The following is a 5,793-nucleotide window of genomic DNA, read 5'->3' as shown; positions in this document are numbered from 1 at the left end:
TTAGAGAAATGCAGAAGGAGGTGATGAAGCTGTGATAAGAGCAAAGGGAGACGCTCCTCCTGCTATCCTGCAATCAGCCGTGACATCAAACTCTAAAGTAACGTCAAGGCAGTAGGTTGCCATTTGCATAAAGTCAGTAACAGCAAACCATTTTGTGACATCTAAGAAGAGCAGAAAAGTGATGAGAAAATGGCCATTGAGCCCACCAGAGCCCGTCAATCCAGGCAGCGCAATATGCCACATTTACACTACCTGACGTTTAGTACAGCAGAGTTAGAATTAAATAAGGACAAAGTTTGACTCCTGTGTTGTGGCAGTTTATATGCACTGTGGACTACCTGTAATTTTGAAATGGTGGAGAGCAGACAGCTTAGCATGTGTGAAGCACTGTGTTCTTCATTTGTTTTCATTGTTCTACATGGAAGTAACTTTGTTTTATGACATTCATAAAGCTATCCTATGGCACACAAATAAAATGTTTGTTTATACTTGTGTGGCCAACATAAGAAATCTACTCTCTAAATCGGGCTTATTTTAAAACCTACATATATATGTTTGGTATCATTCCTTTTAGAATTTATCGAACTTTAATAGGATGTTGTTAGATTTTCAGATTCTTATTCCGTTTTTATATTATAAAGTAAAAAAATATGAAGAAGTCCACATCCCGTGAGATGAGACTTTGTGCCAAGAGATTTGGAATAAAAGACAAAGAGTAGGATGGCTGCTGTACAGGCTTTAAAATGTTAGCAGCAGCAGCAGAAGAAGAAACCATATTTGTTTCCTATTGTATCACCATTTCAGAGGGGGTTTCAGAGGAGCAACTGCATCTCCTTGTGGTACGTTGAGTCCCCTCTTCACATTGTGAAGTGGCTGGTGCTTAGCGCAGGCCGGGGGGAGGTTGGCGAGCGAAGCCAGCAGGGGTCGAACCTCCTAGTTTACCAAATAAAAGGAGATCATTTACTTATTTGGCTGACTTCTTTTTCTGAGGTGACTCACATCATTTATGATACAATTGGTTCCATTTCTTTTGGTCTTCCTTTTGGATCACAGGCAGGTCAAGTGACTTGGTCAGGGTCATAGAGTATCAGTAATGGAATCTGATCCTCAGGGTTTGAATACCAAAGCCTTAATCAGTATATCACACTGAATTTAGTCTATCGGGTGGGTTTATTTAGCTATTAGCTAAGTCGTCCCATATATTTTTCATTCGGTTTCTTCTTAAAGATCGTCAAGGTTTCTGCTTCACCTTCAAGTCTTAGTAGTTTTGTTCCAAAGTATCATCTCTTTGAGTAAAGAAGGCAGAGGCATGGTGGTTAAGGCTTTGGACTTCAAACCCCGAGGTTGTAGGTTTGAATCCCACCACTGACACTGTGTGATCCTGATCAAGTAAGTCACTTCACCTGCCTGGGCTCCAATTGGAAAAAGCAAAAATAAACTAATTGTATCTGAAACATTGTAAGTGGCTTTGGATAAAAGTGTTGGCCAGATAAATAAATAAATGTAATGGTTTCAGTCCTAATTGCACTTCCGCTAGTGTCCTCAAGTACAAGATTTACCTTTGCGTTGGAATAAATGCTGCTGCATCAACTTTATCAATGCCTTTGTGGCTTCTGAATACCTCACTGTAGCTCATTTGAATTCTTCATGCTTATTTTTCTTCTGGAGATTTGAAATCTGTCTATTATATAATGCCTTTCATATCTATCGCTCTCACCCTCAGAGCTCTTTAGAATGACATTACTTCCACTAAAACATACCAGCATGGGTTGAGTGCTTGGAAGAGTCTGACTGGTTCTTTAGTAGATTGGGGAGAAAAATTTTGACTTAGTTTGGTGGGCTCATCCACTCTGGAAGGAAATGCTAGTCACACCTCATCAATTCCAAATGATCACCATGTTGCATTTTTTTTGTCTTGCTTGGAGAGAGACCTTTAAGGCTGACTCACACTCAAATCTACAGAGCATGCTTGATCTGATGAACATGATGACAACAAACCAGTCACTCATTTATTCCATAAGAACCCATCCAAGCACTTATTTGAAATTCTGGAAGAACCTCCTAGATGGTGCTTTCCATCTCCATCAGCAAGGCCTCAATTTCTCACTTTTTCTGTAAAAACAGGGGACCCATGTTTCTCTTATTGAATTCCTGATGGTAGGAGATTCTTTTCCAGGGCCCGTACAAGCAGTTGTGTGAGGAGACTTCATACTGCCATTTCCAGTGATTCATTAAAAATGCCTGAATCATCGGATTTTACTCAGACTGTAAATTAGTAAACAATATTATCAACATAATCAAGTCCGTGGACCCTTTTTATCATCACGAATCTTGTGATCTTGGCTCCTTTATCTCAGGTTGCTATCACCTGAATGTGATTCCATGCCACAGCAATAAAAAGACGGCAGATAGCTGCTCTGACCTGCGACTCTTCTGCAGCCTTCGACTCAAATTGCATTTTGCACGTGGATGGCACATTGCCAAAGTAGTAGCACTGCTGCCTCCTATTAGGGAGACTAGGATTCATGTACTGGTCCTTCCTGGCTGGAGTTTGCATGTTCTATTCAGTGGGTTTTCTCTGGCCGCTCCAGTTACTTCCCGCTATCCAAATACATGCAGCTTAAGTGCAGTGGATACACTAAATTGGCCATAGTGCATGTTTGGGGGTGTGTGTGTGGTCACCCTGTGAAGGGTTTGTTCCTGCCATGCACCCTGTACTAGCTGAAATAGGCTCCAGCGCCCCCTGTGACCCTGGTCTGGATTAGGAGGGTTAGAAAATTGATATATTCTGCAGAAAATTGATATATAATTGATATGATATTCTGCATATGTATGGCATGATATATTAAATTTTATTATGAGCCCACTCACGTTTTAAGGTGAATCAACAAAACCTAGGAATTGGCGGCAAGAAAGTGCTAAAAATCTACTCTAATATAAAATAATAAATTCCAGGCGGCGCAGTGGGTAGCGCTGCTGCCTCACAGTTAGGAGACCCTGGGTTCGCTTCCCGGGTCCTCCCTGCGTGGAGTTTGCATGTTCTCCCCGTGTCTGTGTGGGTTTCCTCCGGGTACTCCGGCTTCCTCTCACAGTCCAAAGACATGCAGGTTTAGGTGCATTGGCGATTCTAAGTTGTCCCTAGTGTGTGCTGTGTGTGTGTGTGTGCCCTGTGGTGGGCTGGCGCCCTGCCCGGGGTTTGTTTCCTGCCTTGCGCCCTGTGCTGGCTGGGATTGGCTCCAGTGGACCCCCGTGACCCTGTAGTTAGGATATAGCGGATTGGATAATGGATGGATGGATAATAAATTCCTAAGCCTAAAAGTGCAATGATTTTGTGCAACGATTTTATGTGACCTTTTTAGGTCACATTTTTTGTCACGCTTTAAATCGACCTTATTTTAAAACCTACAAATATATGTTTGGTATTATTCTTTTCAGAATGTATTGAACTTTAATGTGATGTTGTTAATTTTCAGATTCTTAGTTCATTTTTAAATTATAAACTAAAAAAATATCAAGAACTTGTGTCCCACGAGACGATAGTTTGTGCCAAGAGATTTAACCACGCTCAGGGCCGGAAATAAAAGGCAAAGAGTAGATGACAAAGACAGCTGCTGTACAGGTTTTTAAATGTTTGAAGTGCGGCCGCAACAGCGGCAGCGAGGAGGTAAAAAACACGATTTGTTTCCCATTGTATCACTGTTTAAGAGGGTGTTTTGGAGGAGCGACCACATCTCCTTGGGGTGCGTTCAGCCCCCCTCTTTACAACACGAGTGGCAGAGTTGCGAAGTGGCTTGCACATAATGCAAAAAAGGGGGGCTGGCAAGCGAAGCAAGCAGGGGGTAGGCCCCTAGTAATATAATAAGAGTAGTAGTAGTTGGGTGTTGTACCGTGTTAGCCATGATTTATGCAATGAGATGTCCAGCCGAATTATACTTTTTATTGGCTAACTGAACAAATTACAAATGCAAGCTTTTGAGGCAACTGAGGCTCCTTCTTCAGGATTACAACCTGCCTCAAGACGGGGCCTCAGTTGCCTTGTAAGATTGCATTTGTAATCTGTTCAGTTAGCCAATAAAAAGTATAATTCTGTTTGACTTTTCAATAATAATAGTAAAAAGATAGCATGCTCAGTTGTAAGGGTATTAAAAATGACCTGATTAATAAACTTGTGTGGTTTAAGAGCTAAATGAGCCCAAACCAACATTGTGGAAAAACCATCTAAAGATGAGGGTTGGGCAGTTTAAGCCTGTGATCGACAGTGCTGACCAGACTCTCTTTGCAGGAAGGAGAATGAATTATATTTGAATTTATTTGTTATCTGACACTTTAATGTGACTTGTAAACTATGTTGCAGTGCACAGAATTGTTTCTTCTAAATTACTCCGTATGGTGTCTACACCCTACGATGGAATCACGTGTGCGTACTGGTGGCAGCTCTTTCTAACTGTGTCCTGGTAAATGATGGGTGGCACTGAGGTAACGCAACAGCCTACACCAGCTTGACAGCTCGACTATTCTGACTTGGGCTCCATCCACACTGGCACATTAGACATTAGTCTCTGTTTTTGCCTTTTCTCCACACTACCCCAGGAGTTTCAACCTCCAAAAACTGTGACTTTAAAAAACGCTCTCCAGAGCCATATACTTCTGAAAACGGAGCCTCAGTGTTGTGGTGTGGACGGTGAAAGCACAGATTATTGGGTTTTGTTTTTGAGAATGCACTCTAATTGCATTTGTGCTTATTCTGCAGCCCTTCACTGATTGGGTCCTGAACTTTACAGCATCTCATTCTCTAATTGGTCAGCCTTCAGGGAAGAAAAACCTATTCTGTATTCCATGATGCTTGTTGCATTGTTTACATCTAAACGGTGTTTTTAATACAGTATGAATGCTGCATAAATGCATAAAAGGCAAATAATTTGCAGGTCACTACAGTTTTTTTGATAAATCCCATGGCCATCAGTTTTACCATCTCTTCAAAAATTTTTCTGCTTATGCATGCATGCATGCCCAGTGTAGGCAAACGTCTGTGTCCTGTGTTTTCGGTCATTTTAGTGTGGACATAACTTTTTTTTCATTTAAAAAAGCGTATTTTAAATGAAAACATTGTGGGCTTAGGCTTGGCGACAGTTCATTTGTATTTCCTGAAAACAAAATATATGAACCAAATCCCCATTAAATGTACTTCAGCCAATTATATTTCTCTTTAATGACCTATAAAGGTAAAATTTACATTATTCAAATAATTATGTTCATAATTAGGATTTTGTCTTATCAGATATTATCCTCCATCACAAACCCGGTAAATAAATCATTTGGGGACATTACCCCATACATGCCCATAAATGATGAATTCTTAGTAAATACTGAACGTGATTTTAAGTCTGGCACCCATACATCTATAGTGAACAATCCAAACCCTTAAACTTTGTGTCCCCGAGTGGGTCAGAATTGTTCACTATACCAGCAGTATCTGGTGCAAATCAAGAGCCAACCTGGGAAAGGCGCACTGAGGCACTCGGTCTCTCACTCGCCATGGGCCAACACGCATATCTATGTTATGTGGGAGAAATAGAAGAAACATCTACACAGTAACAGAAAGAAGAAGCAATCAAGCAGTACCATAAAGAACACCAAAGTAAAAGGTGGATTATTCTCCAAATATCCAATTCAGCTTTGCCCATTTAGTCCTTTTTATTGTTTTACTGCAGTCCTTCAATTCCTTACTCTCAGAACCTGAATATCTCCTCTAGTGCTGTGGGTATTGCTGTCTTTTCTTCTGGGGCCCCCAAC

Source organism: Erpetoichthys calabaricus, chromosome 10, assembly GCF_900747795.2.
Source record: "Erpetoichthys calabaricus chromosome 10, fErpCal1.3, whole genome shotgun sequence".
In the NCBI taxonomy this organism is placed as follows: domain Eukaryota; kingdom Metazoa; phylum Chordata; class Cladistia; order Polypteriformes; family Polypteridae; genus Erpetoichthys; species Erpetoichthys calabaricus.
The sequence above is the reverse complement of the archived record's forward strand: the minus strand, read 5'-3'. Positions refer to the sequence as shown.